This window comes from Mesoplodon bidens (genome assembly GCF_964165515.1).
Source record: "Mesoplodon bidens genome assembly, chromosome: 19".
NCBI classification, from domain to species: domain Eukaryota; kingdom Metazoa; phylum Chordata; class Mammalia; order Artiodactyla; family Ziphiidae; genus Mesoplodon; species Mesoplodon bidens.
Genome location: NC_138179.1, coordinates 23,873,648 through 23,888,007, shown reverse-complemented (window position 1 = coordinate 23,888,007; position 14,360 = coordinate 23,873,648). Strand labels below are relative to the sequence as shown.

General features: G+C 41.5%; 1 pseudogene across 1 annotated transcript in view; it reads left to right on the top strand.

The window, feature by feature from the left end:
• LOC308607666 (myosin-13-like) overlaps positions 1 to 14,360 on the top strand; it is a 50,446-nt pseudogene that overhangs the window by 14,728 nt on the left and 21,358 nt on the right. Inside the window, exons 27-38 of the transcript in view lie at positions 7,029 to 7,147; positions 7,310 to 7,506; positions 8,249 to 8,432; positions 8,720 to 8,884; positions 8,977 to 9,101; positions 9,503 to 9,811; positions 9,899 to 10,102; positions 10,438 to 10,563; positions 10,654 to 10,824; positions 10,909 to 11,016; positions 11,118 to 11,215; positions 12,010 to 12,181. The product of the transcript in view is annotated as a myosin-13-like (transcript). The remainder of the gene's footprint in view (positions 1 to 7,028; positions 7,148 to 7,309; positions 7,507 to 8,248; positions 8,433 to 8,719; positions 8,885 to 8,976; positions 9,102 to 9,502; positions 9,812 to 9,898; positions 10,103 to 10,437; positions 10,564 to 10,653; positions 10,825 to 10,908; positions 11,017 to 11,117; positions 11,216 to 12,009; positions 12,182 to 14,360) is intronic.

The following is a 14,360-nucleotide window of genomic DNA, read 5'->3' as shown; positions in this document are numbered from 1 at the left end:
CATAAGGAAAGCAAGACATAGAAACAGATGTATACTATCTCTTGTGAAGCAAAGGTTTTTTTTTTCTTTTGCTTTATAACAAATTTAATCAGTTATACATATACATATGTTTCCATATCCCCTCCCTTTTGCGTCTCCCTCCCACCCTCCCTATCCCACCCCTCCAGGCAGTCACAAAGCACCGAGCTGATCTCCCTGTGCTATACGGCTGCTTCCCACTAGCTATCTACCTTACGTTTGGTAGTGTATATATGTCCATGCCGCTCTTTCACTTTGTCACAACTTACCCTTCCCCCTCCCCATATCCTCAAGTCCATTCTCTAGTAGGTCTGTGTCTTTATTCCTGTCTTACCCCTATGTTCTTCATGACATTTTTTTCCCTTAAATTCCATATATATGTGTTAGCATACAGTATTTGTGTTTCTCTTTCTGACTTACTTCACTCTGTATGACAGACTCTAGGTCGATCCACCTCATTACAAATAGCTCAATTTCATTTCTTTTTATGGCTGAGTAATATTCCATTGTATATATGTGCCACATCTTCTTTATCCATTCATCCGATGATGGACACTTAGGTTGTTTCCATCTCCGGGCTATTGTAAATAGGGCTGCTATGAACATTTTGGTACATGCCTCTTTTTGAATTATGGTTTTCTCAGGGTATATGCCCAGTAGTGGGATTGCTGGGTCATATGGTAGTTCTATTTGTAGTTTTTTAAGGAACCTCCATACCGTTCTCCATAGCGGCTGTACCAATTCACATTCCCACCAGCAGTGCAAGAGTGTTCCCTTTTCTCCACACCCTCTCCAGCATTTATTGTTTCTAGATTTTTTGATGATGGCCATTCTGACTGGTGTGAGATGATATCTCATTGTAGTTTTGATTTGCATTTCTCTAATGAGTAAAGATGTTGAGCATCCTTTCATGTGTTTGTTGGCAGTCTGTATATCTTCTGTGGAGAAATGTCTATTTAGGTCTTCTGCCCATTTTTGGATTGGGTTGTTTGTTTTTTTGTTATTGAGCTGCCTGAGCTGCTTATAAATTTTGGAGATTAATCCTTTGTCAGTTGCTTCATTTGCACATATTTTCTCCCATTCTGAGGGTTGTCTTTTGGTCTTGTTTATGGTTTCCTTTGCTGTGCAAAAGCTTTTAAGTTTCATTAGGTCCCATGTGTTTATTTTTGTCTTTATTTCCATTTCTCTAGGAGGTGGGTCCAAAAGGATCTTGCTGTGATTTATGTCATAGAGTGTTCTGCCTATGTTTTCCTCTAAGAGTTTGATACTTTCTGGCCTTACATTGAGGTCTTTAATCCATTTTGAGCTTATTTTTGTGTATGGTGTTAGGGAGTGATCTAATCTCATACTTTTACATGTCCCTATCCAGTTTTCCCAGCACCACTTATTGAAGAGACTGTCCTTTCTCCACTGTACATTCCTGCCTCCTTTATCAAAGATAAGGTGACCATATGTCCGTGGGTTTAACTCTGGGCTTTCTATCCTGTTCCATTGATCTATCTTTCTGTTTTTGTGCCAGTACCATACTGTCTTGGTTACTGTAGCTTTGTAGTATAGTCTGAAGTCAGGGAGCCTGATTCCTCCAGCTCCATTTTTCGTTCTCAAGATTGCTTTGGTTATTCGGGGTCTTTTGTGTTTCCATACAAATTGTGAAATTTTTTGTTCTAGATCTGTGAAAAATGCCAGTGGTAGTTTGATAGGGATTGCATTGAATCTGTAGATTGCTTTGGGTAGTAGAGTCATTTTCACAATGTTGATTCTTCCAATCCAAGAACATAGTACATCTCTCCATCTATTTGTATCATCTTTAATTTCTTTCATCAGTGTCTTATAATTTTCTGCATATAGGTCTTTTGTCTCCTTAGGTAGGTTTATTCCTAGATATTTTATTCTTTTTGTTGCAATGGTAAATGGGAGTGTTTCCTTGATTTCACTTTCAGATTTTTCATCATTCGTATATAGGAATGCCAGAGATTTCTGTGCATTAATTTTGTATCCTGCTACTTTACCAAATTCATTGATTAACTCTAGTAGTTTTCTGGTAGCATCTTTAGGATTCTCTTTGTATAGTATCATGTCATCTGCAAATAGTGACAGCTTTACTTCTTCTTTTCCAATTTGGATTCCTTTTATTTCCTTTTCTTCTCTGACTGCTGTGGCTAAAACTTCCAAAACTATGTTGAATAAGAGTGGTGAGAGTGGGCAGCCTTGTCTTGTTCCTGATCTTAGTGGAAATGGTTTCAGTTTTTCACCATTGAGGACGATGCTGGCTGTGGGTTTGTCATATATGGCCTTTATTATGTTGAGGAAAGTTCCCTCTATGCCTACTTTCTGCAGGGTTTTTATCATAAATGGGTGTTGAATTTTGTCGAAAGCTTTCTCTGCATCTATTGAGATGATCATATGGTTTTTCTCCTTCAATTTGTTAATGTGGTGTATCACATTGATTGATTTGCGTATATTGAAGAATCCTTGCATTCCTGGAATAAAGCCCACTTGATCATGGTGTATGATCCTTTTAATGTGCTGTTGGATTCTGTTTGCTAGTATTTTGTTGAGGATTTTTGCATCTATGTTCATCAGTGATATTGGCCTGTAGTTTTCTTTCTTTGTGACATCCTTGTCTGGTTTTGGTATCAAGGTGATGGTGGCCTCGTAGAATGAGTTTGGGAGTGATCCTCCCTCTGCTATATTTTGGAAGAGTTTCAGAAGGATAGGTGTTAGCTCTTCTCTAAATGCTTGATAGAATTCGCCTGTGAAGCCATCTGGTCCTGGGCTTTTGTTTGTTGGAAGATTTTTTATCACAGTTTCAATTTCATTGCTTGTGATTGGTCTGTTCATATTTTCTATTTCTTCCTGATTCAGTCTTGGCAGGTTGTGCATTTCTAAGAATTTGTCCATTTCTTCCAGGTTGTCCATTTTATTGGCATAGAGTTGCTTGTAGTAATCTCTCATGATCTTTTGTATTTCTGCAGTGTCAGTTGTTACTTCTCCTTTTTCATTTCTAATTCTATTGATTTGAGTCTTCTCCCTTTTTTTCTTGATGAGTCTGGCTAATGGTTTGTCTATTTTGTTTATCTTCTCAAAGAACCAGCTTTTAGTTTTATTGATCTTTGCTATCGTTTCCTTCATTTCTTTTTCATTTATTTCTGATCTGATTTTTATGATTTCTTTCCTTCTGCTAACTTTGGGATGTTTTTGTTCTTCTTTCTCTAATTGCTTTAGGTGCAAGGTTAGGTTGTTTATTCGAGATGTTTCCTGTTTCTTAAGGTGGGATTGTATTGCTATAAACTTCCCTCTTAGAACTGCTTTTACTGCATCCCATAGGTTTTGGGTCGTCGTGTCTCCATTGTCATTTGTTTCTAGGTATTTTTTAATTTCCTCTTTGATTTCTTCAGTGATCACTTCGTTATTAAGTAGTGTATTGTTTAGCCTCCATATGTTTGTATTTTTTACAGCTTTTTTCCTGTAATTGATATCTAGTCTCATAGCATTGTGGTCGGAAAAGATACTTGATACAATTTCAATTTTCTTAAATTTACCAAGGCTTGATTTGTGGCCCAAGATATGATCTATCCTGGAGAATGTTCCATGAGCACTTGAGAAAAATGTGTATTCTGTTGTTTTTGGATGGAATGTCCTATAAATATCAATTAAGTCCATCTTGTTTAATGTATCATTTAAAGCTTGTGTTTCCTTATTTATTTTCATTTTGGATGATCTGTCCATTGGTGAAAGTGGGGTGTTAAAGTCCCCTACTATGAGTGTGTTACTGTCGATTTCTCCTTTTATGGCTGTTAGTATTTGCCTTATGTATTGAGGTGCTCCTATGTTTGGTGCATAAATATTTACAATTGTTATATCTTCTTCTTGGATCGATCCCTTGATCATTATGTAGTGTCCTTCTTTGTCTCTTCTAGTAGTCTTTATTTTAAAGTCTATTTTGTCTGATATAAGAATTGCTACTCCAGCTTTCTTTTGGTTTCCATTTGCATGGAATATCTTTTTCCATCCCCTTACTTTCAGTCTGTATGTGTCTCTAGGTCTGAAGTGGGTCTCTTGTAGACAGCATATATATGGGTCTTGTTTTTGTATCCATTCATCCAATCTGTATCTTTTGGTGGGAGCATTTAGTCCATTTACATTTAAGGTAATTATCGATATGTATGTTCCTATTCCCATTTTCTTAATTGTTTTGGGTTCGTTATTGTAGGTCTTTTCCTTCTGTTGTGTTTCTTGCCTAGAGAAGTTCCTTTAGCATTTGTTGTAAAGCTGGTTTGGTGGTGCTGAACTCTCTCAGCTTTTGCTTGTCTGTAGACGTTTTAATTTCTCCATCAAATCTGAGTGAGATCCTTGCTGGGTAGAGTAATCTTGGTTGCACGTTTTTCTCCTTCATCACTTTAATTATGTCCTGCCACTCTCTTCTGGCTTGTAGAGTTTCTGCTGAGAGATCAGCTGTTATCCTGATGGGGATTCCCTTGTGTGTTATTTGTTGTTTTTGCCTTGCTGCTTTTAATATGATTTCTTTGTGTTTAATTTTTGACAGTTTGATTAATATGTGTCTTGGCATATTTCTCCTTGGATTTATTCTGTATGGGACTCTCTGTGCCTCCTGGACTTGATTAACTATTTCCTTTCCCATATTTGGGAAGTTTTCAACTATAATCTCTTCAAATATTTTCTCTGTCCCTTTCTTTTTCTCTTCTTCTTCTGGAACCCCTATAATTCGAATGTTGGTGCGTTTAATGTTGTCCCAGAGGTCTCTGAGACTGTCCTCTGTTCTTTTCATTCTTTTTTCTTTATTTTGCTCTGCAGCAGTTATTTCCACTATTTTATCTTCCACCTCACTTATCCGTTCTTCTGCCTCAGTTATTCTGCTATTGATCCCATCTAGAGTATTTTTTATTTCATGTATTGTGTTTTTAATCGATGCTTGATTCATCTTTATTTCTTCTAGGTCCTTGTTAACTGTTTCTTGCATTTTGTCTATTCTATTTCCAAGATTTTGGATCTGGGAAATAGAATCTTGGATCATCTTTACCATCATTATTCTGAATTCTTTTTCAGGTAGACTGCCTATTACCTCTTCATTTGTTAGATCTGGTGGGTTTTTATCTTGCTCCTTCTCCTGCTGTGTGTTTTTCTGTCTTCTCATTTTGCTTATCTTACTGTGTTTGGGGTCTACTTTTTGCAGGCTGCAGGTTCGTAGTTCCCGTTGTTTTTGGTGTCTGTCCCCAGTGGCTAAGGTTGGTTTAGAGGGTTGTGTAGGCTTCCTGGTGGAGGGGACTAGTGCCTGTGTTCTGGTGGATGAGGCTGGATCTTGTCTTTCTGGTGGGCAGGTCCACGTCTGGTGGTGTGTTTTGGGGTGTCTGCGGATTTTTTATGATTTTAGGCCACCTCTCTGCTAATGGGTGGTGTTGTGTTCCTGTCTTGCTAGTTGTTTGGCATAGGGTGTCAGCACTGTAGCTTGCTGGTCGTTGAGTGAAGCTGGGTGCTGGTGTTGAGATGGAGATCTCTGGAAGATTTTTGCCGTTCGATATTATGTGGAGCTGGGAGGTCTCTTGTGGATCAGTGTCCTGAAGTTGGCTCTCCCACCTCAGAGGCACAGCACTGACTCCTGGCTCCTCAATTTGGGATGATGTGTTGTCTATTCATGTATTCCACAGATGCAGGGTACATCAAGTTGATTGTGGAGCTTTAATCCGCTGCTTCTGAGGCTGCTGGGAGAGGTTTCCCTTTCTCTTCTTTGTTCTCACAGCTCCTGGGTCTCAGCTTTGGATTTGGCCCCGCCTCTGTGTGTAGGTCGCCGGAGGGCGTCTGTTCTTCGCTCAGACAGGACAGGGTTAAAGGAGCAGCCTCTTCGGGGACTCTGGCTCACTCAGGCCGGGCGGGAGGGAGGGGCACGGAGTGCGGGGCGAGCCTGCAGCGGCAGAGGTCGGCGTGACGTTGCACCAGCCCGAGGCGCGCCATGCGTTCTCCCAGGGAAGCCGCCCCTGGATCCCGGGACCCCGGCAGTGGCGGGCTGCACAGGCTCCCGGAAGGGCGGTGTGGGCAGTGACCTGCGCTCGCACACAGGCTTCTTGGCGGCGGCAGCAGCAGCCCCAGCGTCCCACGCCCGTCACTGGGCTCCGCGCTTTCAGTCGCGACTCGCGCCCGTCTGTGGAGCCCCTTTAAGCAGCGCTCTTAATCCCCTCTCCTCGCGCACCAGGAAACCAAGAGGGAAGAAAAAGTCTCTTGCCTCTTCGGCAGCTCCAGAGTTTTCCTGGACTCCCTCCCGGCTAGCTGTGGCACATTAGCCCCCTTCAGGCTGAGTTCTCACCGCCAGCCCCAGTCCTCTCCCTGCGCTCTGACCGAAGCCCGAGCCTCAGCTTCCAGCGCCGCCTGCCCCGGCGGGCGAGCAGACAAGCCTCTCGGGCTGGTGGGTGCCACTCGGCACCGATACTCTGTGCGGGAATCTCTCCGCTTTGCCCTACCCAGGTATGTGGGGAGTTTCTTGCCTTTTGGGGGGTCTGAGGTCTTCTGCCAGCGTTCAGTAGGTTGATTGTTTCTTAATATAAAAATTCTTCCAGGATTTTCCTTCAAACATCATTTCAGAGGGAACTGCTCAAAGTCTCCTATTTTCCAAAGAATTCTGTTTCAATCAAGTTTCAGTGAAAGGTAAACTAGTACAACACTGTTGCCTTACACAAAAAACACTGGAACGCTTTTTGTTGGCTTTATTTACATTTTTTTCACATATTTCTTCACCAATTTCTACTGTGATCAAATAATTTGAAATATCTCCCCAAATCTTCTGTGTTGTTCAGAAGCACGTAATCTGCCTCAAAGTCTTCCCTACTTCTCATTTTCACATAGATGTCCTCACCAGGGTTGAAGTGGAAATTGGTGGTTTGCTAAAATCCACACTCTCCATCATGTTTCAGACCCAGCTCCCTTCCCTGCTCCAGTTTGTAATTTAGAGCTTTAATTTCCAAAGTAAGGTTGAGTTTTCTGGTTCTTGATCTTTATAGGTGAATACTCACGCCAGCTAGATGAAAAGGACTCATTAGTTTCTCAGCTCTCGAGGGGCAAACAAGCATTCACACAACAGACAGAAGAGCTGAAAAGGCAGCTTGAAGAGGAGATAAAGGTTAGCCCTACTTACAGCTGTTGTTGTTTCTGTCATTATCCTTGCTTTTGAGATTGTTTTCTGCTTACTTCTACAGATTTTCTTCTGCTGGCCTACAGGAGTTTAGGGCCTAAACATCACTTTAAAGATATAAAATTAAGTCACCAATCTCTATGTTCTCAGGCCAAGAGTGCCCTGGCCCACGCCCTGCAGTCAGCCCACCAAGACTGTGACCTGCTACAGGAACAGTATGAGGAAGAGCAGGAAGCCTAGGCTGAGCTGCAGAGGTCAATGTCCAAGGCCAACAGTGAGGTTGCCCAGCGGAGGACCAAATATGAGACGGATGCCATCCAGCGCACAGAGGAGTTGGAGGAGGCCAAGTATGTTCTAGAATTACCTAAAATGAAAATAGCTCTGTTAACAATCAAAGTGCACCTGATATTAAATACCACACGGGCAAATGTCCATTGCTCCCCAAATAAAAACCTACGAAAAATCATGCATGACATAAACCTAAGCCAGAAAAACAAATACTCTAGGTTGTCTAGGGAAAGAAATTAAGTTAGAGGGTAGAAGGAAGAAGGCAAGAGGAAGCTGAATGATTATTTTTTAAAAGGAGAACTTCTGACATCATCCTATCCATACAGGTGTAGATAGAATAAGAGTCAATTATACTCTCCCGCGCTGCTCCTCCCTCTTAGCCATTAATGGAAAAATCGGTCCAGGGTGACAGATATGTAGGAGAAAAATAATCAGACTTTAAAGCACAGCTCCTCCTTTTGAGACGTAAAAACATGGTTATTTGTAGAGGAAAAAAGAATACAGTGTTAAAGACTAAAATGTAGACACTAAGCTCTGTAATAAGAAATAACACATATTGTTATTAAAGGTCTAAATATTCAATGCAATCAAAAGTTCAAGACTGAACTTAAGAGGGAGAATCTTATTCAACAGAAAGTTTAAGGAAGGGACCTGCTAATTCAAGAGAAAGTTTCAGGAGAGATCTAGTCATTTATTCTGTGAATAATGTAGAGCCAGATAGGAATTATAATGTTTTGGTGGATGCCTTAGAGGAGTTTCTGAGTGACCATTCACTTCTATTGTCCTTATTTCACTTTTTAGGAAGAAGCTGGCCCAGCGTCTGAAAGATGCCGAGGAACACGTAGAAGCTGTGAATGCCAAATGCGCTTCCCTTGAGAAGACCAAGCAGCGGCTCCAGAATGAGGTCAAGGACCTCATGATTGATGTGGAGAGGACAAATGCCGCCTGTGCAGCCCTGGACAAAAAGCAAAGGAACTTCGATCAGGTTATTTCTGCACCAGTTTCTGTCTCAGCATTCAACATGTGATTAAGGACAGCCTCCCACCTTCCATGTGCCTATTCAAACCATCCGAGCCGAGGGCTGTTCTCAGCAGCTCCAGCTCCATGAGTAGGTGGGGAGGAGGGGGGGCTCCTGTGCTTTCTACTCTTCTCATTCATAATTATTTTTCAGTCCCCCATCATCTCAACTCTGTTTGAAAGTTGCCAGAATAAATGGTTTTCATCCCATCAAACTTTCTCCACCCAATTTCTTGACCATTCCTTGCCCCTCAGGTCCTATCAGAATGGAAACAGAAGTATGAAGAAACTCATGCTGAACTTGAAGCTTCCCAGAAGGAGTCCCACGCCCTCAGCACAGAGCTGTTCAAGGTTAAGAATGCTTATGAGGAAGCCTTAACCAACTTGAAACCTTGAAGCAGGAAAACAAGAATTTGCAACGTGAGTACATTTTACCTTTTCTTCAACAAAAGATTTGAAAGAATGTTTTCCCTCACTGACTGAATTCTTTAAAATTTTTTTTTCATGAACAGAGGAGATTTCTGACCTCATTGAGCAGATTGCAGAAGGAGGGAAATGTATAAATGAACTGGAGAAAATAAAGAAACAAGTGGAACAAGAAAAGTCTGAAATTCAGGCTGCTTTAGAAGAGGCAGAGGTAGACATTTTATTGTAGACTCTAAAACCATTTTGAGAGGAATTAAGATCTAATACATGCAAGAATAGGTGAATCAAGAGAAAAGAAAAATAATTTTTACTCTGGGTAATAAATATGAGGATGGAAAATTGACCATGCATACAACTAACATAACTGGACATCAGGAATTGTGTGCTAGACACCGAGAAAACAAAGATGAATAAGTTAGGGGCCCTGCCCCCATGGGCATTAGCTAGCTGGGGAGACAGAATTATACAAAACCAACAACAACACATTGCAGAAATTTCTGTAACAATGGAATAAAGATGCGTTATAGTAGCACAAAGGTAGGAACTAATTCCTATCTCTAGAATACTATGCACTTCCGTTCCCTGTTAATGTCACCCCTTGCTGTCATTAAGGCATCTCTTGAACATGAGGAGGGAAAGATCCTGCGCATCCAGCTGGAGCTGAACCAAGTCAAGTCAGAAGTTGACAGGAAAATTGCTGAAAAGGATGAGGAAATTGACCAGCTGAAGAGGAACCACATTAGAGTCGTGGAGTCCATGCAGAGCATGCTGGATGCTGAGATCAGGAGCAGAAATGATGCCATCAGGCTCAAGAAGAAGATGGAGGGAGACCTCAACGAAATGGAAATCCAGCTGAACCACGCCAACCGCACGGCTGCTGAGGCCCTGAAGAACTACAGGAACACCCAAGCCATCCTCAAGGTAAATGGGCTCAGGAGGTGGTCCCAGGGCAGTTGGGGTGACTGCAGCCCTGAGAACAAGGTGTCTCAATGATCATCCATTCCACAGGATACCCAGCTCCACCTGGATGATGCTCTCCGGGGCCAAGAGGACCTGAAGGAGCAGCTGGCGATCGTGGAGCGCAGAGCCAACCTGCTGCAGGCCGAGATCGAGGAGCTGCGGGCCACCCTGGAGCAGACGGAGAGGAGCAGGAAGATGGCGGAGCAGGAGCTCCTGGACGCCAGTGAGCGCGTCCAGCTCCTGCACACCCAGGTGAGTATAACATAAAAGTCAAAAATACAGTGGACTGAAAATGACATTCTTGCTCAACTCTTAGTCCTATCTAAAAATTTATTCATAATGTTTTATGGAGGTTAAAGTTTAAAATACGTAATATCTTTGGATTAACAATATTTTTGTTTATATGAACTGTGACATTCAGAGTTGACTGTCTTGTAAAAGTATACTGTCAACTCAGATAATTTATGGAACGAGAAGGGATACTACTTAGTTACCTTAATTAATTAGTTTGTGGGTTCATTAGAACATTGGACATTGTAATTTTGCTCTCATGTACTTAGTATTTCCAAATTTGATATTTTAACCAGAACACCAGCCTGATCAACACGAAAAAGAAGCTGGAGACAGACATCTCCCAAATCCAGGGAGAGATGGAGGACATTATCCAAGAGGCTCGCAATGCAGAAGAGAAGGCCAAGAAGGCCATCACTGACGTGAGCAGAGGACCACACGGGGGTGGTCAAGCTAGAATCTTGATGGGCTGTCTCAGCTCTCTCTGCTGGTTTTGTTTTACTGCTAATTAGGCAGCCATGATGGCCAAGGAGCTGAAGAAGGAGCAGGACACCAGCGCCCACCTGGAGCGGATGAAGAAGAACCTGGAGCAGACGGTGAAGGACCTGCAGCACCGCCTGGACGAGACTGAGCAGCTGGCCCTGAAGGGCGGGAAGAAGCAGATCCAGAAGCTGGAGGCCAGGGTGGGTCTCCCAGCCTGTTCAATTCCCAGCCTGTTCATGCTGCTAGTTACAGCCAAGTGGCTAAACACCTTTGTCCTCTTCCAGGTGAGGGAGCTTGAAAATGAGGTTGAAAATGAACAGAAGCGCAGTGTTAAGGCTGTCAAGGGTCTTCGGAAACATGAGAAAAGAGTGAAGGAACTTATTACTTACTAGGTGACCAGCCCTTCCACATAATTCAAGCCTACTGCTTTTAAGAAAATAAAAAATGAGTTGTTTTCAAACAATGACACTATTTGCTACCTCTTTCATTCCAGACTGAGGAGGACCGCAAGAATGTCTTCAGGCTGTACAGGACTTGGTGAACAAATTACAAACCAAAGTTAAAGCTTATAAGAGACAAGCTGAAGAGGCTGTAAGTACCTCCCCAGTGACAGAAAAAGGTTCAGGAGCAGGGCCAGGATTTGTGGAGACTAAAGCTCATAGAATTTAAGAGGCTTTTGTTAAGGCAAAGAACACAAAATTGGGAATACAAAATTAGGTTTGAAAATGAGTATTTATTTAGAATGAAAAAAATCTTACCACTAATTATTGGAGCCTTAGAGATTCAGGTTCATTTCTTCTGAGACCTCTAGCAGTTTTCCAGACAAGGCAGTGTAGAGATGTTCCTTGGTTACAACCCACCTCCCTCCCTAACTAAAACACTCTACTCCCAGCAATTCCCAGCACCCATAGGGGCTGTGCAAATGAGCCTTCTGAATCTAAGTCTTACTTAAGTTCATGATGAATCGACCTCAGAACATTTCTTTTCCATTTGGCTGCAGTTATCTTTCTCATCCTGTTAATTCTAAAACCTTCCTTAAGGTTCTCCACACCCAATACTACCACAGTGCCTACTTTTTAAAGTTTGTTTCACAGAAACAAGGTTGATTCAAATTCCTGCTACTTTGATATCCCTGTTGTCACTGTAGCATCTTAAGTTTGTCAGGAAGAGAGTCAAGTGCGAGAGAGTGAACAGGGGTTGTAAGCCCACCAACACAAAGGTGAATATGTGGGATGCCCTACCCCAAATAGGTACATCACCAAAGAACAGAACCTTTTGCTTTCTCACTCATGAAGCAAATCCTACAGCTGCTCTTAGTAACAAAGGCAGTAAGAATCATAAAATGTCAAATTTTCTTGTTCTCTCAAATGCATTTCTTTTCTCAGGAGGAACAAGCCAATGTCGACCTTGCCAAATTCCACAAGATCCAGCACGAGCTGGAAGAGGCCGAGGAAAGGGCTGACACTGCCGAGTCGCAGGTCAACAAGCGGCGGGTGAAGAGCCGGGAGGTTCACACAAAAGTCATAAGTGAAGAGAAATTCATTCAAATGCTGAAAGGTGACCAAGGAAATGCACAAAATGTAAAGTTCTTTGTCACTGTCATATGTCATTGTAATGTCAAGGAAATAAATCTGCAGAGAATTTTGCAGTCTAAAAATACATGTGTCTCTTAATTACAAGCTCAATAGTGCTATTGAACTAATTCATTTATTCAACATTTGTTATGCTCCTACTGTGTGCAGTCAGAGACAATGACAAAAAACGAATGTGGTCAGGGAACCAACTTTCATAGAAGGCAAATGAAATGAAGTGCTCTAAGAGGATGCAAAGGTGGTTAATGGATACTCAATTCCATTCAACCAATTTTATTGAGTATCAAGAACGTGTCTGTACAGAAATTGGCACCAAGGATATGACAACCATCCCTGCTTTTGAAGAGCTCAAGCCAGCAAGTGATAGCAATTCAAACAGATGCTGGTACAATATGCGTACTCTGAGAGAAGCATGAAAACAAAGTGTGGTACTAACATAGAGTGAGATGTGAACCTGGGGAATCCAGAAAGGTTTCCCAAGGGAGATAGAATTAGCTCCTAAAAGATGAGTAAATAGTTATCATGTGAAAGAGAAAAGGAGATGGTCATTCTAAGAAGAGAAAACAAGCATGAGATTTCAGAGTAGTTGAAGCAGAGGCTCCATGAGCAAAGGGCATCTGAGAAGGCCAGAGATAGAAGCTAAGACCTGCCTATGAGGGGTTCAGCCTCACACACAGGGCTAAAGAATTAGGACACGTATCTAACCTGTCAAATTTCACAAGGAGGAGAGTTGACGCAATTCTGGCAGTAGTGTGGAGGATGAAGGAGGATAGGAAAGACCAGAGCCTGGAAATACTATGGAGGCTTTTTGAATGAGATACACTAGAGATGACAGTGACAGAAATGAACAAGAATGCAGAATGAAAGCAGGGTTCCAACACTGGTATAAAGAAAGGCCCAGGAGAGCACTGGAGAGGTTAGACAGTTTGACAGCATTCCCAGTTACTTTGTGGTTATAGATTTTTATTTCCGTCTGGGGGGAAATTTTTCTCCTCTGAACCACATACCTCTCCAAGAAAAAGGACAGAACTTTTTAGATAAATCTTCCTGTTGACCTAATTTCTACATACAATTCTGCTTACCAAGGAACCTGAATTTTCTCAGTACCATACATATTTTAAGCAGGAACCAGAAAAATAATTTCTTAATATAAAAAAGAATGTGACTGAAATTTTATCATAGCTATTGCCAAAGTGGGGGATGGGGAGCAGTGATACTTGTTTAAAGCTTACAATTTGGCTTCATTGTGTAGACATTTTAAAAATAAGATAGTTGAATACCAATTTATTCTTTTACAGTGGTGGATATCCCTTTCTAATGAGGAGGCTGCTTTTGGGGAATCTCTTTCCCCAGTGTGAGAATCCTAATTAGCAATAAGAAGCCTGCTTCATGAGAAGAGAATTTAAAAGGGGTAGAAAATAATTATAAGGAATATTCTACCTAGGCCACGATGAAGACTAATGAAATATCCTGCCTAGAGTAGGCATTTATTATCAAATTTTAATTAAACTCTGTAGAGTTAACCTATTGACCTCAAAAGCAATGGGCAACTGCTTTATTATTCTGTCTCCTAACTATTTAAATAATTGCTTATGTAGAGAGTTGAGAGTGGATTTCATTATCTAGGGGTCAATTACTCTGGGGTCCCTGATTAAAGCAGCAAGGATTTAGAGTCACAACTATGCTAGTTAATATTCTTCTTCATCTTCCTCACAGATTAAGTGATTCATAGACCTATTTCCTTATATCTTACAAGAAAACCACACATGATCATCTATAAATATTTATAACACTCTTTGTATTGTCTTTAATTGATATGAGGTATCATTGAGATTTGGGAACTGTTTCTCAACTATTGATACTGGATAAGAGAATCTAAACAGGATACAAGCAAGGAGAGAGCAGGAGGCTGTCTCCAAAACCAACTTTAAATCAGGAAAAATAGAGGTAGTTTAAGTCTGATTCCTCCCTGATAAGTAGCACTTAGACTAACTGTATTGGAAAGAAATTGAGACTGGGAGAAGACTGGGAAAAGTTACAAAGGGCAAGGGACATTTTCCCTAACTTACTGATGAACCTATTTAAAATATACACATAGGAAACTAGGCAGAGATGACCATGCCCTAGTGCTTTTGGTATCCAGC